General features: G+C 45.2%; 1 long non-coding RNA gene across 1 annotated transcript in view; it reads left to right on the forward strand.

Annotated features, from left to right (window-relative positions):
• The window catches only part of LOC118494501, a 71315-nt gene extending 64275 nt beyond the window's left edge, over positions 1–7040 (forward strand). The window contains exon 3 of the long non-coding RNA XR_004896663.1: positions 6956–7040. This is a non-coding gene — a long non-coding RNA (uncharacterized LOC118494501). The remainder of the gene's footprint in view (positions 1–6955) is intronic.
• The last annotated feature ends 15486 nt before the right edge of the window (positions 7041–22526 follow it).

The raw sequence follows: 22526 nt of genomic DNA on the forward strand, positions 1-22526 counted from the left end.
AAACTGTTCTAAATTGTATGGGGGGTCCTATGGACAGCATATATTCAATATTAACATATTAACCTCAAGACCTGGCGCCACATTTGCATCAAGTGTACCAGGTTTGGATTCTTCCCTGTGTTCTCTCTTTGTTCCCATGAGTTTGCTGTAAGTTTGTTTGAGTTTTCATTATTTTTGGACTTTAGTTTTTGCCTCATAATTAGGACAGAAACGCCACTTTTAAGATTTACCGTATTCTCGTTTTCGGTCAAATGGCCTTTTGAATGGGAGAGCTAGGGGCACTACTATGATAGCATCAAAATCACTTTTTAAAACACTAAGAAGGCTCAACACAACATGAAACTTTGCTCCAAGTATCACCAGGGGCTCTACACATGAACTCGAGCATTGAGAACATTGTTTGTGTACACAGAGTTTACTAAAAACTAGGGCTGTCAACATTAACGCGTTAATCGCGATGCGATTTAGGGCCTAGCATAACACATTCATTTTTAACTCATTAATCGCATGCCGCCATTTATTAATTTATTTTATGCTTCACTCGGCTTCACGTCGTGCCTAACAACGCCCCTTAGCTGTTCTAAAATCACTAGAATCTAGCTTGGCTACTATTTTGACCCTTTGCCGCACCTTTACTTATAATCAAGCTGCCATACTTCCTCGTAACACATCCTGCTGCTGCAGGCATGATGGAGAAAGACAGCAGCAACACACATCTGAATGGCGCTTTTTATTTTCCAAAACTCCCGGACGGCTCAGTAGACAAGTCGAAAGCCATATGCACATTGTGTAAAGCCGAATTAAAATATCACCAAAGCACGTCAAGCTTGAGCTACCACCTACGAGCTAAGCATAATAGTACAGTTAACGTGACTCAGGTTGATGCTAGCGGGCTCAGGCAAAGCACTATTTTGGAGAGTGCTACTTGCCGACCTGTGGATGAAACCAAATCCAAAAAAATTACTACAGCTCTCGCAAAATAGGTGGCACCTAACTGCAGACCTGTCAGCATCGTAAAAGACTCAGGTCTTAAAGACGTACTATGGTTGGCATGTTCTGAATTGTGCAATAATGACAGATTCACACATTTTTCTTTTGATTACAGTAAATAAATAATAAATACAAATCTTAAAGTCAAGTTCATAAAGTAACTTTTGCATTCATTTGATTCCCAATCAAGATACACTGGTAAGAACTGCTTTCCATTGTTAATATGTACTTAAAAATAGTTCTGAAATGCAAAATAGAATTTTAATCATGTGATAAAACATGCGATTAATTGCGATTAACTATAGAAATTCAGCGATTAATCGCGATTAAGAAAATATTTATCATTTGACAGCCCTACTAAAAACGATGGTTTTGAACGACTCCCTTTAGCAGTTGCTGTTTACGCTATCCGCCAGCTTGTCAGTCAAAAAGTGTCAATCGCCAAATGCAAATGAACGGACTCCATAGGAGGAAATGTCATTCTTATATGAGGCTCCTTTTTCAACTACAAGGTCAATATTGTTTTTTACTAATGACAAAACAACAAATTATCCGTGCATTTATATGGAACTGCTTTAGGAGCTTTCCATCTTTACTCTCCTCCCTGTTACGTTGCATTCAGAGATCGACTATTTTTGACTGGCTAGATGGACGCCGACCGGAAAAACCAACAGCTACAGTGAGTTGTTAAAACCTTTCTTTTTAGTAAACTCTGTGTACACAAACAATGTTCTCAATGCTCGAGTTCATGTGTAGAGCCCCTGGTGATACTTTGAGCAAGTTTCATGTTGTGTCGAGCCTTCTTAGTGTTTTAAAAATAGTGATTTTGATGCTATCATAGTAGTGCCCCTAGCTCTCCCATTCAAAAGGCCATTTGACCGAAAACGAGAATACGGTAAACCTTAAAAGTGGCGTTTCCGTCCTAATTATTCTTTTAAACGAAAGTTTGATTTAGGTACATTCACAAAAAGACCCTAGGTTGCATTTTGGCGAGCGTTACGCTTTAATATTAGAGTAGCGTCAAACAGAAAAGTCTTTTGCCTTTAAATAGATTTGAGGGTTGCAGTGGACCTGCAGTTTTTTGGGAGGCTGTTCCAGATATATGTAATAAATACTGAATGCTGCTTCTCCATGTTTAGTTTTGACTCTGGGGAGTCATCTGTGTCATGAAATCCGTATATCCGCCATAATTACCCTACTTCTCACTTGATTTATTAACTCAATAAACATTTTCATTGTTTAAACAGCCAACATTTTGATGCTCAAGCTTTCTTACGTGATCTGGCCAATGTAAGCTGGTATAGAGTCAGCCTGATTCCCATCGTGAACGATGCATGGTTGTTGTTTAGAGATCTTCTTACTACTGTGATCAACAAACATGCCCCAAACAAAAAGATACACATAAAAAACCACAACAGTCCATGGATTAATCGTGATCTAGCTGTTCTGCTTCAGCTAAAAAATACAGCCTGGCGCAAAGCAAAGTCACATTCTGCCAATGACAACCTTTTATTTCGCCAACTCAGGAACAAGGCCACACAAGCAGTGAGGCAGGCCGTAGTGAGCAGTTCTCACTTTGTAGTGCCAATCCTAAAGCATTTTGGAACACGGTAAAAAAACTTGAAAACAAACCCCGGTCCATTCCACTGTCTCTAAGAGTGGATGATATAGTTGTTACTAATAAAAACTCTATGGCTGAAGCAGTCAATCGCTACTTCATAAATTCTGGCTTTGTTTCTGAGTCTTTAAACTCTATTGTTACAGCCCCTGCAGCTCCTAGTACCTGCAGCCCTTCAGCACCTCCTCACAGTTTTTCCATCCGGCCTGTTTTAGTGGGGGAGGTCCTGAAGGAATTGATCGCTCTGGACCCCAATAAAACAGCTGGGTCAGATGATCTTGCCGCTTTTTTCATTAAAATTGCGGCCCCTGTCATTGTGGCTCCCCTAACAGCCCTCAATCTCTCCCTCCATACATCCAAAATTCCACCTGCTTGGAAAGAAGCGGTTGTGCTTCCTCTGTTTAAGGACGGTGATCAGCCCAACCTAAACAATTACAGGCCAATTTCCATCTTGCCTTGTGTGTCTAAGATTCTGGAAAAACTTGTCAACAAACAACTAACCAATCACCTTAATGTGTAAATGGATTTCGAACTGGGTATGGTTGTGTTACAGCTACCACAAATGTACTCAATGACCTTACATCCGCATTAGATACTAAACACTGCGCTGCTATATTCATTGACCTTGCCAAAGCTTTTGACTCTGTGGACGACAATACACTCATCCACAGACTTAGCAGCATCGGTGTCACTGATCACTCACTGGTTTGGTTTTCCAATTATCTCTCTCACCGGGTGCAACGTGTAAGATTTGAAAACCTTTTCTCCCATTCTCTCCCGGTCACCAGGGGTGTCCCCCAAGGCTCCATACTTGGCCCTACATTTTTCTCAATTTACATTAATAATATTCCTCAGGCAGCTGGCAATTCACTCGTTCACTTATATGCTGATGATACAATTCTTTATGCCACTGGTCCTTCCCCTGATACTGTTCAAGCTACCCTGCAAGATAGCTTCTCCCAACTACAGCAGTCTTTTTCCCAACTCAAACTCACTCTCAATACCTCCAAAACTAAAGTCATATGGTTTTACTGTAAGGTACCTTCTCCCGCCCTTAACATCACCACCTGCAAGGGGGCTATTCTTGCTGTCACACTTTCAGGGATTAAAGGACCCAAATGCAGGGAGAGGCAGGCAGGCAGGAGAAGGTTTGAGCTCGAGGATTTATTAATCGAAACATCGAAACACATTAGGAGAGGCTGAGTAATCAAAAAAAGGTGGGAAAACACAGGAAGTAAAACTAGACAAGACAGAAAACTAGACTATCAAAATAAAACAGGAAACAGAACAATACAAAACAGGGAACAGAAATATACACGAAAAACAGACTACAATATACAAAACAGGAAACAAACAGAATAATAACAGGCAACAGAAATGTCCATAACTACAACAGTACCCCCTCCTCTAGGGACGGATCCCAGACGTCCCGAACAAAACAAAAAGTCAACACTGGGAGGGAGGAGAGGGACCAAAGGGGGAGTGATCAAAAATGATCAAAAAAGAGTCTGGGGAAAAAGGGAACTTGGGAACCGGGGAGAGAGTGCACTCGGGGACTAGGGAACTGGGGACAGAGAGCGCTAGGGCACTGGGGACCGTGGGCATTAGGGTACAGGGAACCATGGGCACTTGGAAACAGGGGACTGAACTGCTTAGGCCAGCAGGGCTGCTGGCAGCAGTGAAGGGGGAACCCCTCCGGTGGCCGAACAGGCCATCGAAGACTCCCAGGCGGCCAGCGGCGAAGGTAAGATCTTTCTGGTGGCCGAGCAGGATGGCGAAGGTGGAGCCCCTCAGGCAGCCAAGCAGGACGTAGAGGACTCTTGGGCGGCCGTCGGTGAAGGCGAAACCCTTCTGGCGGCTGAACAGGACGGCGAAGGTAGAGCCCCTCAGGCGGCCAGGCAGGACGTCAAGGACTCTTGGGGCAAATCGGCAAAGTGTCAGGGGCAGTCTCAGAGGCGGTCTCAGGAGCGGTCTCAGGGGAGCCGGAGATCGGCAAAGTCTCAGGGGCGGTCTCAGGGGATTCAGGGGGGGCTGCTAGTCAGCCAGGATTCAGGGGGGCTGCTAGCCAGCCGGGACTCTGGGGGGCTGCTAAACAGCTGGGACTCTGGGGGACTGCTACACAGGGGGGTCAGATGCATGGGTCAGTTTGGGTACACTGGTCAGCTCGGGGACACTAGGGAGCCCGGGGACACTAGAAAGCCCGGAGACAGTAGAAGGCTCAGGGACACTAGAAAGCTCAGGGGCCCTGGACCGCGCTGGGACACTGGTCAACTCAGAGACACTGGGCAGCTCGGGGACACTGGTCTGCTCAGGGACGCTGGGCAGCTCGGGGGCGCTGGGCAGCTCGGGGACGCTGGGCAGCACAGGCTCTAGCGGTTTGACAGGCTCGTAGTATGGAAGGTCAAACTCTCTTGCGGTCACCTGCCAGCGAACCTCCATGTGGTGCTTGGCAAAAATGGGGTTCTTCTCATGCAACCCATGAAAAAACCCCAGCAACTGCCTACCATCAATGTCCAAAGGATGGAAACGCGGTTCAAATCTCACCACTGCTGGGTCCATGTAGGACCCAAATGCAGGGAGAGGCAGGCAGGCAGCAGAAGGTTTGAGCTTGAGGATTTATTAATCGAAACACAAAAAGAACCAAGGGAGTCCTGGGGGAAGCAGGCAAAAAAAACAATTCCTAAAAAGAAGTCAAAAGGGAATCCAATAAAACAGAAGTACAAAAAAAACAGTAATTTGAGAACAAAGGAAATCCAGGGAGCACAGAAAATTAAGAGAGCTGACACTGGGAGACACAAACACACACAAACTAACCGGGCAAGGACACAAAACGATCTGACACAAGACAAAGGGAACACAGGGGCTAAATACAAGAGGTAATGAGCAAATAAGGGACAGGTGATACGACAGGTGAAACACATTAGGAGAGGCAGAGAAATCAAAAAAAGGCGGGAAAACACAGGAAGGAAAACTAGACAAGACAGAAAACTAGACTATCAAAATAAAACAGGAAACTGAACATAATACAAAACAGGGAATAGAAATATACACAACGAAAAACAGTCAACAGAATACAATATACAAAACAGGAAACAAACAGAATAATAACAGGCAACAGAAATGTCCATAACTACAACAACTGCATATAAGTACTTGGGCATCTGGTTGGAAACTTCACTTTCTTTCTCCATCCACATATCAAAGCTGCAATCTAAGGTCAAGGCCAAGCTTGGTTTCCTTTACAGAAACCGCTCCTCTTTTACCACTTCTGCCAAACTCACTCTCATTCAAATGACCATTCTACCCATGTTAGACTATGGTGACATTATATCCAGGGTTGCTTGCAAGACCACTCTATCAAAACTCGACACTCTTTACTACTCCGCTATCAGGTTTGCCACAAATGCCCCCTTCAATAAACACCACTGCACCCTATATCCATCTGTCAACTGGCCCTCCCTTCACATCCGCCGTAAGATTCACTGGTTCACTTTTATTTACAAGACCCTTCTTGGCCAATCACCACCTTACTTAGGTCACCTGCTGCAGCCAAAGTCTGTCACATACAACACCCGGTTCTCACTTCATCTTCAATTAAGCATTCCAAAAACCAACTCTGCCTTTGGTCTTGCATCTTTTCAATCTGCTGCCGCTTGCGACTGGAACGCTCTGCAAAATATTCTCAAACTGGATAAACTAATTTCCATTTCATCCTTCAAAACTATCATATCATCCTTGTTCACGGACATATGCAGTTGCTTCTCTACATAATAATTTTCCCAGCTAAATATTTTAATGGTTTCTCCCTCTCTTACTCACCCATGTACCTGTGCATTTATCTCGTTATAAGTGTTTATTATTTTCTATGTAGTATTTCAGATTGTATTTTATGTAATTTATAAACTATATGTATTTCTAATGTATTTTTTTATCCAGCCCTCCTTCCCTTTCCCTGAGTGGTTATGCCACTTGTCAGGCCGCCATTGTAAATAAAAACTTAATGACTTGCCTGTAAAAATGAAGGTGAAATAAAAATGTTTATGGTCTCAATCACTAGTTTCAAGTCTTCTACAATACAGCATGATGTTCATTTTGTACAATATTTTATTACCGTTGACGATAAAGCAAGGCATACTTCAGGGGTGTGGTTAAACGTCAACCTGTCAATTATGACAGAGGCTTAGTAATGCTAACCATGGCCCTGTGCCAAAAAATGTCTTGATTAGCATTAAGCCAAGCAAGCTAGCTAGCTACTGCTAGCGTTAGCTGGTAACTTAAGGGAAAGTTTGCCGATTTTCTGTGTACTGCTGTAAGGGGCAGTACACGGAGATCCGCGTTAACCCACAGGTAAATCTCAGCTGGATGACTCGCTTCAGAAGGGTTGAAAATCAACAACTTTCCCCCTTTAGGGTTTAGCTTAGCATAGCTCCATTGCAACCACAAACAACACTGGCTCATTTTGACGAGTGATTCAATCTCCCACCGTACTGCAGCCACCAAACAGGAGGAAGGCAGGAAAGCTTCAGGCTTGCCAGTCTCATCAAAGTCAGTAAACTGGCGGGACAGAGCATCAGGCTTAACATTACGGGAACCAGGTCGGTAAGTCAAAATTAAATTAAACCTGTTGAAGAACAGGACCCATATGGCTAGGCGTGAGTTGAGTCTCTTGGTAAATTGGATGTAAGCCAAGTTCTTGTGATCGGTCCAGACTACAAATGGCTGCTCCGCACCATCCTGCCAATGCCGCCATTCCTCCAATGCCAGCTTCACCGCCAGCAGCTCCTGATTTCCCACGTCATAGCTCCTCTCTGCGGGGGATAGTTTCTTGGAGAAAAAAGCACAAGGGTGAAGCTTCTGGTCTGTGGGGGAGCGTTGGGAGAGGACGGCTCCCACCCCAGAGTCAGAAGCGTCCACCTCCACAATAAACTGTAGAGTCAGGGTGAATTAACACAGGGGAAGTGGAAAACAGTCTCTTAAGAACACACACAGCCTTCTCAGCTTCAGGTGACCACTGAAAGGGAACTTTGGGGGACGTGAGTCTAGTGAGGGGGGCTACCACCTGACTAAAGTCTTGGATGAACCGCCGGTAAAAGTTAGCAAACCCCAGAAACTGTTGTAACTGTTTACGTGTAGAGGGCATGGGCCACTCCGCCACCGCCTTAATCTTCTCGGGGTCCGCCGACACCTGCCCGCTCTCAATGATGAACCCAAGGGTGTTCACCCAAAAGGTGTTGCCTGCAGCCAGAGAGTCGCCAATGTATTTTTCCATCACCTCCCTTTCTGGCCGGGAAAGGTTGTACAGTTGGCGCGAGGGCAAAAGGGCCCCTGGAAGTAACTCAATGGCACAATCTTAAGGTCTATGGGGTGGCAATGACAGCGCCTTCTCCTTGCTGAACACATCAGCAAGGTCCTGGTATTCTTCTGGAACAGATGTCATATCGGGAGGTTCCACAAAGGGTGCAGGTGTACCCTCATCGGGAGGAACAGCTGAACCGAGACATTCGGAGTGACAGTGGCTGCTCCAACTGCGAATAGTTTGGTGTTGCCAATCAATCTTGGGATTTTGGAGACTAAGCCAGGGGAAACCGAGGATGAATGGGGTGGATGAGGCAGACACGACTTTAAAACTGATTATCTCACGGTGGTTACCAGACAGAATTGGGGTTACGGGGACGGTTTGGTGAGCGACTTTACCTAGGAGGTGACCATCAATAGCTTTAACACTGATAGGGAGGCTTCCCCACAGTACAGGCCTAGATTATTCACAAGTTAATTACTTCATGTATTGTGGAACCCATAACAACATGCCTGTTGAATGTAATACAGTATCAAATCTAGAAAAAAGGGAAAGGAGCCAAGGCACTCTTCAAAATGAAGAAATGAAATGCTTTTTTTTAGTGGCATATTGTAAAAAGGTTAAATCTTCACAGTTCAATAAAAATTGAAAACACGGTAAATTAATATATTAATATACTATATAATAAAGAGGCCCTATTATACTCCTTTTCAGCATCATATTTGTACTTTTGGAGTGTACTAGAATAGGTTTACATGCTTTGATGTTCAAAAAACATACTGCCCATTGCTGCAGCACCTCTATGTAAAACACTCTGTCTGAGCTCTTGCCCCCCCCTTCCCGAAAAGCCCAGTCTGCTCTGGTGGGTCAGCTGGCCCACTCAGTTGTGATTGGTGAACTGCTTGGAGCATGTGTTCGGAAATGTCATGGCCCTTACCATAACGAGTTCAGACGGTCGCTGAGCACATGCAGCTCAAAACACCGGTGTGACTGGTGTTGTCTATTTCCTTACCAGTTTGAGCCAGAATCTGAACCTGAGAGAACAACCCCAACCACCGTCACAACCAAGAATGGAGCGGGAAGTTTCTAGTTACGATGTTAACATATAAAGTCAGCTTAAATCTACATTACCTTTTGAAATCAATTGTGGCCCTCAACCATAACCCATTTTGCAATTGACACAAATCTTTGTTCATCATGGGATAATGGCAGGCTCATGCTGCCTTGTTGACTACAACTGTAATTTCACATCAGATTGAAAAATTGAGGCTTCTAATTCTGTTATTTTATCAAGGAATTTACTCAGCTATTTAATTTGAAAACTGGTGTCTCATAGCAGACTAAATGTAATGTTACTTTGCACTTCAATGATAGATTTAGATCTGATTCATGGTAGTATGGCAATACGTGGCAATGACACTCAGGGAATTTAGGATTTCTGACAACGCCACTTGGGATAGGCCCAAGACCTTTAAAGCGCACAGGTTCGTTTCCAAAGTTAGGGTTCAGAGAAAGTAATTAAAAATATACGTTTTTATTTTGTTAGATATGTTTAAAATAGCAATATCTTTTCTGTAAAAAGGGATATAATGGATATTAGAAAAAGAAACAAAACACAATTCAAATCAATAAACCACCATGCATAATGAAAGTAAACAAAATCAACCAAGATCAACACTTGCAATATGTACAACAGTTAAACAGTATTTATAAACAATATTTGTGTACAGTCTAAGACTGACACCACCAATATCATTAACCCAATGATCATCTGGGTTTTCCAACCTTAGCCGTACTAGTTCAGAAGATGTTCTATGTCATCCAGAACAGCTCCATATCGTCCAGAACAGCACCAGTGGGAGGAGAACGCACCAGGGAGTACTGGCACTTTAATTGGCTGCGGCACCACGGTAGCCCCGCAGAAGCATATACGAGGCTGCAGACCGGTCCAACGATTTGCAGGACACGCCGCTCTCAGACCCCGGCAGAGGCACGCACCCCATGCACACACACACAGCAGCCCACACAAGACATCGAACGCCAGCAGCCCAGGTGTACAAGGGGACATCCACAGCCGAAAGCAGGGTCGGCTCAAAACACAGCAAACTGACGACCAAGAGGGCAGCGGCGACAACGTCGTCTCCACAGACCCAACGGGAGAAGACAGAGAAACAGAACAAGTCCACACACAGGCTTAAGTAATGCCCCCCACCTCTCTCAATCAAGCGGGATGAATCCCAGGTGTGCTGATGCGCGCTCCCATGTATAGGTAAGGGGGAGGGGAAAACCTCATCCTGCCACATCTAGCCCCCCCTTTTTGTATCGTCGTCCCGACGATAAGAAGGCCTTTTAGGTCACGACCAAGGCCGAAAGATAGCAGATTGAAGATTTGAAGTTGGGTCTGGAGGTCTCCAAACCAGACCACTAGCCTTATTATTGGCAGGCTGAGGAAGCCGATAAACATTCTAATGATGACCGGCAGTGGGACGAGTGGTCATACGCATAGCTTGCGCACTCGTACTGGGCTGATCTGAGGCCAAAGACAACGGCGCTTGCGACTGCGACTGAAAAGATGGAAACAACAGGCTCGATCTGGCCTAGTTGCTGGTGAAGGTTCCGAGGGACCAGGAGCTGGAGCACTTGATGTAGTGCCTGACACCAATAGCCACAGGTCACTGTTCGATGACTCGTCAAGTTGAGCCACACCCGAGGGTGATTCAGTTCACTGCATAAAAAGTGGGATTTTCGTCAGTAAGCAACACTGTAGATTGTCGTGGAAGATCAGGTTTACGACTGTAAACGGCAATTTACAGGCAACACCGAAAACTACCGTGAATTGTCTGAAATTGACGTGGGCCTTGCTTGGCAGTTGTCCCCCCATGACCCCCCTTCCCCCTAATTCTAGGGGAGGCTTTAACATGTAAATTAAAATGCTGTGAGCTATACAAATGCAAATCAGGGTAGCAGCAGGGGGAGTTTTACCCCAGGTGACATTTTTCTAAAAGGTATTAACTTCATTTTAAGAAAATCTCTTAAAATAGATCAGGCTCAGTATAGCCTAATTATAGACTCATTATTATAGATTTATTTAATGAAAGTATGCTAGATTAATTACTGTGTATGTCATTAGCAATGGCCAATGTTGTGTAAAAAAGATACACAAAACAATTTATTTCAACAATTAGTTTTTTATCAGGCTTTGCCATAAAGGTAAAATGTGCATTCCATGCAAACAACATCACACTCTCCTAGAGCTCATCCACTGTGCATAGTGGCATGACTACAGTGACCTTTCTTTGGTCTTGCTCGTCCAAGATTGTCTGGTGGAATGGAGACAGAGGCACCACTGTAGAGTTTTCTAAGAGAAGTCTTTCTGCTGACACCAAAACTCTGTGCTTCATATAAAGCACATCAGCTTTGTCATTGCATGACAAAGTCCCAACCATTTGTCTTCTTAAAATACTGGCAAATTCAGCACCATATTCACATGTCCATGGCATATGAAGCTGTTGGCTCTGCTGAAATGGCCTCATAATCTGGACTTCAATTGTACTATTGTTATTAAACTTTCCCAGTATTCCATTAAAACTCATTGTAATTCACCTCCACACCAGTCTGTGCGCTATTCATGCCCTGCTGGTTAATCTGCCTCCTCTTTGTCTTTCTCTATCACTCTGCCCCTACACCCACCCTCACCGCTTTGATTTGAAAAATAGCGGAGGGAGATGACTCATCCGAGAGTTAGAGCAAAAGCTTCCAAAGTATAGGAGTATTTCAGGCCAACTGGTAAAAGAGTTGTCTGTACACTGTCAAATTTCACTTACTTATCACGGGAGTACAACCACGCACTTAAAAAGGAAACACGCAGGAGTTGTACGGAGCGTTTTTATTTTTTTCCTCCATGTCACCTCCGGGGCTCCGTAAAGATGCGCCCACAGAAAAGGAAAATACAACATAAGTATATGATTATTAATGAAACGGTGAGCTAGAGTAGAGTCAGTAGACACTCCCTGGTCTGAGATGACATGACCTAAGTACCCTACCTCTTGTTGGAAAAAGGAACATTTCTCAAGCCTAGCCTTCAAGCCTTCAGTCTGGAGACGTCTGAGCACCATCTCAAGACGCTGCAGATGTTGAGCTACCAAGGATGAAAACACGATGATGTCGTTGAGATAAAACAAGAGAAATTTCTTTATTAGGATAAACCCCTTGAGATGTATCATCTCGTTTTCGAGGGGGTCCCAACATATAACAGTAATTACATAACAACAGAGAAGTATAAAATCTCAACAAAAAACAAACAAAACAAGACAAAAAACTAAACAACAACCACACCACCTGCATATATTCATCAATACATTACAACCACCAAAAGGCCAAAATGGCCAATAAAAAGTAAATAAGTAAACAAGTAAACAGAGTATGAGTGAATTTCTAACTACGGTCAAATATAAACATTAGGTATGGACAGTAAATATAAGGATTGCATGCATTTTTAATAACAGTGGCAATTTATCTTAAAGCGAGCAGACAGGGCATGTTTAAACAAACCAAGTAAAGAAATTGATCTTATTTCCAGAGATAGATTATTCCAATCTGCTGGAGCCTTAAACTTAAAAACTCTTTTGCCAATTGATTTTTTAAAGTAAAGTTGCGTAGAGTGCCGAACTTCATAGTTTGACGTATAAGGAGGATAATTGAAATAAATACATTTAAATATAAGTGGAAGCCAGTGCATGTGTCTTCTACTACTTAGAGATGACCAGTTAAGTGCATTATACATTATACAGTGATGAGTGAGATAAGGACATCCAAGGACAAATCTGCAAAGTCTATTATATACTGTGTTAAGTGGAACAAGGTCTGAGTTAAATGCATTTTGATAAACATCACAATAGTCAATAATTGGAAGTATAAGTTGAGAGGCAAGTTTTATACGAACACTGCGCGTAAAGCAATTCCGAGCTCGATATAAAACATTGATTCCAAAGTTCACTTTACGTAACACTTGCTCGATATGTAACTTGAATGAGAGTTCAGTATCGAGCCATACACCAAGATATTTAATCTTATCAACTTTATGCAGAGAAGAGCCATCATTACAGGTTATCACACAGGAACCAGGTTGAGTTTTTGTCTGGTACCAAAAATAATATAATAGGACTTTGTTTTGTTAAGCAGTAATTTATTATGTAAAAGCCAATCTTGAAGGATAATGAAGTCAGACTGAAGAGAAGTTTGAATTTGTGGTAGATTATCTTTAGATATATATATATATATATATATATATATATATGACAGTGTCATCGGCATAAAGTTGAACAGAACAGTTATTAAAAAATTATTGTAAATCATTTATATAAATAGAAAAAAGAAGTGGACCCAATGTTGAGCCCTGAGGCTGAGACTGACCCTGCTGATCGCCAAACATCCGCTGCATCAATCGCTGGAAGGTGCCCGGCGCATTACACACGCCGAAAGGCATGCGATTGAACTCAAAAAAGGCCAAAGGGGGTACAAAAGGCTGTTTTGGGCCTATCGTGTTCTGTAACAGGGACCTGCTGTAACCACTAGCAAGATCGAGAGTTGAAAACCAGCGGGCCCCCGACAGTGCATCAAGGCTTTCCTCTATTTGCGGCAAAGGAAATGCATCCTTCCGAGTCTTGCTGTTTAACAAGCGATAATCCACACACAAGCGCAGACTTCCATCCTTTTTCTGCACTATGGGAGAAGCATAAGGACTACAGCTTTCCTGTATGACCTGGGATTCAAGCAGCTGATTGATATGCGTCTTTACTGCCTCATACTCTGAAGGCGGAATGCGACGATATCTCTGCCTGACTGGGACCTCATCGAGCAAGGGTATATTACATGTCATTTAGCTGACGCTTTTATCCAAAGCGACTTACAATTAAATGCTTTTTTTTTTATTTTTATCCGAGGTGTAGTCAGAAGAGATGTGTTTTTAGCCTTCTGCGGAAGATGCATAGGCTTTCGGCCATCCTGATGTCAATAGGGAGCTCATTCCACCATTTAGGAGCCAGGACAGCAAACAGTTGGGATTTCGTAGAATGATTAGTTCTCCTTCGCTATGAGGGGGCAGCAAGCAGGTTGGCTGATGCAGAGCGAAGTGGGCGGGTTGGGGTATAGGGTTTGACCATGTCCTGGATGTATGCTGGGGCTGATCCGTTCGTGGCCCTGTATGCAAGTACTAGTGTCTTGAAGCGGATGTGGGCAGCAATTGGTAACCAGTGAAGAGAGCGGAGGAGTGGTGTAGTGTGAGAGAATTTGGGGAGGTTGAAGACAAGTCAAGCTGCTGCATTCTGAATGAGCTGCAGGGGCCAGATGGCACATGCAGGCAGGCCAATCAGGAGGGAGTTGCCGTAGTCTAGACGTGAGATGACTAGAGCCTGAACCAGAACCTGAGCCGCCTTCTGCGTTAGGTGATGTATCCTTCTAATGTTATGCAGCATGTATCTACACGATTGGGTAGTTGCAGCAATGTTGGCAGTGAAGGAGAAATGGAAAAACGGTAAAGAAGACTGATTCAAATGAATTAGTGAAGAAAAAAGTATGTGTTAAAGTGAGTGAGGCCAGACTGATCTCATCAATTGGCGTATCTATGACACGCCAATTCATATGCCATTATTGCCGTGTTATCAAGGCGCATACTTTCTTTTTAGCGTGTTTATCATCGCCATTTGGCCTCCATTGACTTACATTACCTTGCGATTGCGTGTGAATTGACACCATAGCGAGTAGTATGAAAGGCCGAAAATCCACATAGGGACGTTGGTCGGGGTGGAGGATGGGTAAAACACAGGACTTATACCCAGGAGAGCGGGAATCGTGTCCTGCGTGTGAGGTTTCCTTTCCCTGTTTGTCATACCATCTGGGGCTTGCTGTTTCGCCTCTCCCTCCAAATGAGACGGCATTAACTCCCGATGGAGTCGCTCGTTGTCCGCCTGAAGCTGTGAAACTAGTACTTTTAGCTGCTGCATGTCATCTTCCATGACAACTGAGGAAAGCTGAACCGAAAGCTCCACAGAAAAGTGAAAATTTGGAAATGTTGGTTCCTAACACCACTAGTGCTGTGTTTTTAAAAAAAATTGTCTGACCCTTTAATGTTTTAGAATCCTGCCGACAACGCCACGTGTGACAATACGTGGTATGCTGATGCACGCTCCCCTGTACAGGTAAGGGGGAAGGGAAAACCTCATCCTGCCACAGTAGGACGACACTTTAATTTCATGATAATTCACACCGACTCCAACATTGGCTACATTCAGCGTCTTGTCCACGGAAGCAGCTGTCTATCAGGAGCAGCTCCTGGAGAGCTGAGAGGACAGCGGTCGGCCAAACTGCCTTCACCAAGCTGACTGCGAGCGACATTTACTTAACCAAAATAGTTTTGATGTCAGGTCCACAGGAGTAAAATAACCTCGAGAGGGTAATAACGAAATAGAATAGCGTTTGTATTTATTGATTCATTGTTGTTTTTTTTTAAACCCACCAGCGAGGGAATTTGCCTCTCACAGACTGGGAGCTCATCAATAATCAGATAGATACGGTTATTAATGTTAAAAAAGTGGTGGCTGAAATCCCATGGTGCACATGAATGGGGACATCCCAGTGGCAGCGCTGACGAGGGAGTTGTGTGCGTATTCAATCCAAGGGAGGTGGGAGCTCCACGAGGAGGGGATACGGTATGCCACGGATGGGAAGGCTTGGTGCGGGCGCATACCTCACAAGCTGCCACGAAGTCCCAGCAGTTCTTCTCGGCGGTGGGCCACCAGAACCTTTGGCGGAGCAGGAACAGGGTTCTGGCTGTGCCAGGGTGGCAGCTGAATCTGGAGGCATGCGCCCATTGGAGGACCTGGGAGTGGACATGGACGTAGAGGCGGTTGGAGGGGACGGTACCAGGGTTGGGGTCCGTGGACTGGGCACGGTGGACGGCGGACTCCACTTCCCAGACTAGTGAGGCGACGAGACAGGAACGAGGAAGGATGAGGTCTGGCTGGTTCACCGGGTCATCGGCGGAATGGAGACGGGACAGGGCATCAGGTTTGGTGTTGCGGGAACCGGGGCGATAGGATAAGGTGAAGTTAAACCGGTTGAAGAACGGGGCCCACCTAGGTTGGTGGGAGTTCAGTCTCTGGGCGGTGTGGATGTAGGAAAGAATTTTATGATCAGTCCAGACGAGGAAGGGTTGTTGGGAGCCCTCCAGCCAGTGCCACCATTCCTCAAGGGCCAGTTTGACAGCCAGCAGCTCATGGTCCCCCATGCTGTAGTTCTGCTCGGTGGGGGTCAGGCGACGGGAGAGTGTCTGAGGCGTCCACCTCCACCACAAACTGAAGGGAAGGGTCAGGGTTGGTGAGAATGGGGGCAGAGGTGAACCGAGAGAGAGAAGGCTGCAGCGGCTTCCAGAGACCAAACAAAGGGGCAGATGGGGAAGTGAGACGGAGCTATAATTACGAATAAACCGGCGGTAAAAATTGGCAAACCCCAAAAATTTTTGTAACTGTTTATCAGAGGTGGGAGTGGGCCAATCGACCACGGCTTTGATCTTCGCCGGGTCCGCACGGAGCCGCCCACTCTCAATGATAAAGCCTAGGAACTGTACATGGACAAGGAACTCACATTTCTCAGCCTTGACGAATAGCCTGTTCTCCAGAAGCCGCTGCAGCACTAAACGGACATGTTCAGTGTGTTGGACTGGGTCGCGGGAGAAGATCAGAATATTGTCAAGGTAGACGAACGCAAACTGGTGCAGGAAGTCGCGGAGAACGTCATTAATTAAGGCCTGGAAGATGGCAGGGGCGTTAGTGAGGCCGAAGGGCATGACTAGGTATTCGTAGTGGCCCAACGGAGTGTTAAACGCGGTCTTCCATTCGTCCCCCTCCCGGATGCGTACAAGGTGGTAAGCGTTTCTGAGATCCAACTTAGTAAACACCACGGACCAGGAGAGGGACTCATGCACAGAATCCATCAGGGGGAGCGGATATTTATTCTTAACCGTGATGGAGTTGAGCCCCCGGTATTCAATGCATGGGTGGGGTTTTATCTTTTTTGGACACGAAGAAGAAGCCTCCCTCTCCGGACATGACAGATTAAACAGGCGGCTGGAAGGGAGGGGTGCGTCCGGGAGGAGGGCTATGGAGCAGTCATGGGGGGGTGGGGGGGTAAGGACAAAGCCTGGTCTTTGCTAAAAAGCAAGGCGAGGTCGTGGTACTCGTGGGACGAGAGTCAAATCGGGGGAATCTTGGAGACCGGGAGGTTGAGAAGACTTACCGGGGGCTTGAGCTGACAAAAGGCAGGAGGAATGACTATACTATACTCCAATTTCTGATCTTCCCCCGCGCCCAGTCCACGTTGGGATTGTGGGTGATGAGCCAGGGGAGTCCGAGAACAATGGGTGAGACAGGGGAGGACATGAGGTGAAATGATAGGGACTCATGATGATTACCGGAGGTGAGGAGCCGAAGCGGGGGAGTACAGTGGGTGACAGTGGTGAGCGACTGACCGTTGGACTGGTGGCGTGAAGGGGAGTGTTGAGGGGAATGTGAGGGATAGAGAGCTGTCGAGCAATTTCGAAATCCAAAAAGGTCTCATCGGCACCGGAGTCAACCAATGCTCCCAGAAGGAGCGACACCTCCTGCCAAGCTAGAGAGACCTCGAGCAGGAGGCGAGGGTTGGGAGAGGTTCGGCTTGCCAGAGCTCCCACTGCTACTGGCGAGGTGACTCTTTTGGTCGGACGGGGCAGGAGGAAATGAAATGACCAGGATTACCGCGGTAAATACAAACCCTGGCTAGGCGACAGCGCTCTCGTTCCTCTGGGGAGAGGCGGGCGCGCCCCAGTTGCATGGGTTCAGGACGGAGGTGCAGGAGGAATGACTGGGCGTGGCTGGGAAGGCGAGGATGCAGAGACCCGAGATGGCGGAGGGCCGGATCGGGAAGACGACGAGCCGCGGAGCGCGCGCACTCTCTCTCTCTCTCTCTCTCTCTCTCTCCCAGACACGATTATCTAGCTCAATAGCGATTTCAATAAGGCTATCGAGGCTCTCCAGCTCGTCCCTGGCGGCTAGAAGATCTTTCACCCACTCACTAAGCCCAGCCAGGAACGCACAACGGAGAGCCGGACTGTTCCAGCGGCCTGTTCCTAGCGGCCAGAATGCAGAAATCGACAGAGTACTCCGCGACTCCGGAGAGACTAGAAACGGGAATCAGTCTCAGCCCCCCGTACAGGGCGATCAAACAACCTCTTCAACTCCTCCACAAAGGCGGAGTATGAAGAGAGGAGATCGGGCCGTCCCTCACTCACCGAGGTGTACCAAGAGAGCCTGCTGAGTCCATGTTGGCTTGATCGTTCTGTTACGCTGGGGAAGTGCAGAGCTCACAAAAAACAGGTTTATTTGGGAATTAAGGGGAAAAGGGGAGTGGGGAGGCAGACGCCAGGGACAGGGAAACAGCTAGGGGAGGATTGAGAAACAGGAGGACGAGGATACTCAGGGGAGCCGTAGCCGGGGAGCCGGGGGAGAGACACTGGGGCTGGAGAGCAGAGAAAGCGAGGAGAGGCCAGATACTCAGGGGAGCGCGGGGGAGCCGTAGCCGAGGAGCCGAGGGGGAGACACTGGGGCCAGAGAGCAGAGGAAGCCAGCAGAGGCTGGTGGGGACGGAGACGGAGAGCAGGATACTGAGGGAGGGGGTCCGGAGGTGAAGCCAGCTGACTGGAGATGACAGGCGGAGATGGAGATGATGACTGAGGGAGAGAAACACAAAAGGTAAGGGACTGTTCGCTATTTAATTAAGGGGCCACCGGAGGAGTTTTGTGGCCTCTAACCTAAAAAGACATGACCCTCCCCTCGTCAGTAATAATTTTCCTATGACCCTCCAAAATGATTTGTAAAAGAGGAATGACCCTCCCCTTGCGTGCAAGTTTGCACTTAGCAAAGAAGTACAGATGCCATTTGATTTTTACAGACATGATGTACAGGAGTTAACCTCTGCATTCTCATCTTACACATCACACTCCTCTGTTATGGTGCGGTGGCCATTTCAGTAGATTTACTCACTATCATTGTTGTGGAAACACAATAAGCATGGAAACTAAATGCACACTTCATGCATTACTGCATTACTTCAAATACTAAGTTCCTCCTCTAGTAAACTAGTATTCATATGAAATAAAACCATAAAACATTGAGACCATTCAGGAAAGGACACTGGGATATAACCAATTCAACACTGGTTGCTATGGACTCGTCACTAGGCTTCGTCATTGTATATTTTAGCACGTAGGTAAAGCTGCCGAAGCTGAACATTATATTCCAAAACATATGTTTATTTTTAAAGCAGATTTTAAGTTACATTGTAACAATTTAACAATTCGCCCTTATGAAATCCAATCGCGGCACGGCTGTTTTGGAACGCAATAGACGCTTAAATTCAACTAAAATGTAACGGTGAACAATCAGTGTTCGACCTATAGTCTGTTGAGATGCCTCTCCAAACGCAGAAACAAAGCACAGTCACACCATAAAACATTAAGACACGTTGAGAAAAAAGTTCCGTATTTTGCCGTAATCCAATGACACAAAAAAAAGTAATCCACAGCGATCAGTAGATCCACAAACAGGTAAATGACACGGTGTATCCAGCAAGGCCGATACGAGCGTCACATTCACCAGCCAGCTCCAAACAGGTGAACGAGGCCTCTTCACTTCACCATTTAAACAAAGTGGAATAAATGTATAAAAGTCCAAATCTACACAAAACCCGCAATCAATTATTAAGCTGACATCACATTTATATACATGGCATTTAGGAAACCTTTATTGCAACGTTGGCACAGCAAGATATCCAGACTAGTGCAACAATAACTTTTTTTGCGTCCTGCTGCTCCCATCGTCAATTTTTTTTACTAAAGCAGTATATGAAATCAGATGTATTACCTATCACCATTTAGTTGTGTTGTGTTATTTAAGATATTTATAAAATATCTGGTCATGCCAGATGTAATTATTCCACTCATTTTTTAAACAATGCAATTACCTGTTTGAGCCACCAGGGGGGTCCGGGTCCTCCTGCCCCCCCAGCAAACTCCACGTATGTGGTCAGACCCATCTGCTAGGGGGCCGAGACTGAGAGCTACATGGATAAATATGCACCAAACAAGCCACTTTGAAATTTTGCTCTTTTCATGAATAAAAAAGTTGGGTGACCCCCCCTCCCAGACTAAAAAATGTTGTATGACCCTCCTCTCAGCAAAAAATAAAAAGACATGACCCTCCCCTATTTTCCTCCGGTGGTCCATTCCATAAATACTGAACAGTCCCTAAGTGAGCATTATGCAAAAGACAAGGAAACAACAGGGATTTCAGAGTTTCTTGCTGAGAGTTTCACCAGTGTGACTGGAGCAATGATCAAGCGAAAATGGTCTGTTGAGCCGGGGTTGAAATACTGATCTTGATTGCAGATGGAAGGCAGGTGTGCGCGGCGAGGGAAGGTGATGGTGGAAAAATGACCAGGTGCGCTCAATCAGCTGGCAGCAGAGGCGGGAGGGGGAGAACACAGAGGAGGCACAGAGAGGCAGGACCAACAGAGAAACTGATAGTGAGTTGAAATCAAAATAGAAAAACAGTAAAGAGGGAAAACTCACAGCCAGCCGACCCCAACCATCACAACTAAGTTACAAACATATAACAGCAGGATACATACTATTTGTGTGATGTAAACAGCTTTAAAACGTGACAAACTATAGGCTCGAGACTTAAGACTTGGAGCGTAAAAAAATGGCATTTAGGGCGCCATAACGTTACCGTTATCTAAATGGCGTAACGTTAATGCTATTAATGCTTTACAGCCTAAAGTTAGATGGCAGAGTACATACATATGAAAATACAAAGATATTAAACAACATTGCTCATTTGTGACAATTACATAGCGAGAGTAATCATAATTAACGTCAACGTTAGCTAGGAAGAACGTTTCACTTACTTCTCAAACATGCAAGAATGGTCCTCCTGCTCCACAGTCAGCTTTGTAGCTTTTGCATTTGTGTTGAAACGTCTCGGCCACCGTAGACACAGGGAGAACACATATCCTGTACCTGATATGGAGGTACTGACTGCTTGTCTAATTTTCTGATTTTTTTTGGTCAAGGAGGAGGCAAAGTCATTGAAGGCTTTGGTGGATAAAAGTTCAGAGGCTACTAATTCTAAATCCAAAGTTTGTCTTTATAGACAAAGTCATACTGAACCTTGAGATTTATTTTTCGCCACCTGCGCTCAGCTTTTCGGCACTGTTTTTTCTGTTCTGTTCGTTTCAGTAAACACTAGAAGCGGCAGGTCTCACGCCACTGAATGTCGTCAGTAAAAAAATTGAATTATTCCGTCGTGGTTATTGCTATGTTTCCCTCTTTTCCCACTTTTCCTACTTATTCTGCACATTACTATATTTTCATAATGATCTATTTGGTCTTCACCAAATAGATTTTTTTTTGTGTTTTGTGTTTTTTACAAAAACACCTCGCTTTATTCGCCAGAACTCCCTCTTTATTCCTCCGCATCGCCTTAGCAGACGAATAGACGCATTTGAATGATGGCTGTACAGCGCAGACAATGAATAGAATATTAAAACTCATTTGCATGCCAATATTCACTCATATGCACTTATAATCACACTAAGGTATGGATTCCCACAGTATTCATCCTGTCATGTTTGTGTAAAATCAGAAATGAAAGCGAAACTAATCACACTTTCTGTCTGAGTTGTGTCCCGTGTGTGCGCTATAATAATATCAGGAATGTTATGTTATGTAAGTTTATGTGACTCAATTTTAGAGATTTGTAGGTTGGTGTGGATGTGCGCGATCAGAATGGCAGGTTGTGTGTTGACTGTTGAACTGAAGGATGCACTGTGCAGATAGAACCAAATAGATAGTTTTTTTTTTTTCATGAAAAACAATTTATTTGTGGTAGTTGCCCACAGAAACATCACAAATGACTGGACAATTGCTGCATCGGGGGGCAGCGTGCAAATAATTTTTCTAAATACTGATTATTGTGTCAAAACTGGGGCATGTGGGGGGATTTATGGATTTATGGGAGATAAAATGGAACTAGGGCAGGGTTAGTTTGGTTCCAGCATGACCAGGTCCTTCATCAGGTCAGTGATCTCCAAGAGTAGGGAAGAGGGAGAAAGTGGGAGTGGACAGAAGGGTGAGATGGATGGGGTTTGCGAGGGTGAAGGAGATAGATCCTCAGAGGTGTTGGTGTTAGTCAGGTTGTTATTCATGTGACTCTGTTGAAGCCTTTTCCTTTTTGAGTCACTCTCAGTTCTAACCCTGCTGTGTGACGATGGAAGGTTATCCAGGTAATCAGAAAGCGATCTAGGATCCTGCAGCAGCGGAGCACATTTGTGCTCCACTTGCTGGTTGTTTGGGAGGCGTTTTGTTGCCAATTCTCCTCCTTGCAACTGTCCACAATGTCCTACTGAGCACAGGGATTGAAGAGGCGCTCTGCTTGGATGATAATGCAGGGCAGCAGATCCTTGTTCAGGGCACACACCCACAGATTACTTTTTGTTTTTGTACTTTTGACGAACCATAGTCAACAAGTCAAA

Source organism: Sander lucioperca, chromosome 24 (genome assembly GCF_008315115.2).
Source record: "Sander lucioperca isolate FBNREF2018 chromosome 24, SLUC_FBN_1.2, whole genome shotgun sequence".
NCBI classification, from domain to species: domain Eukaryota; kingdom Metazoa; phylum Chordata; class Actinopteri; order Perciformes; family Percidae; genus Sander; species Sander lucioperca.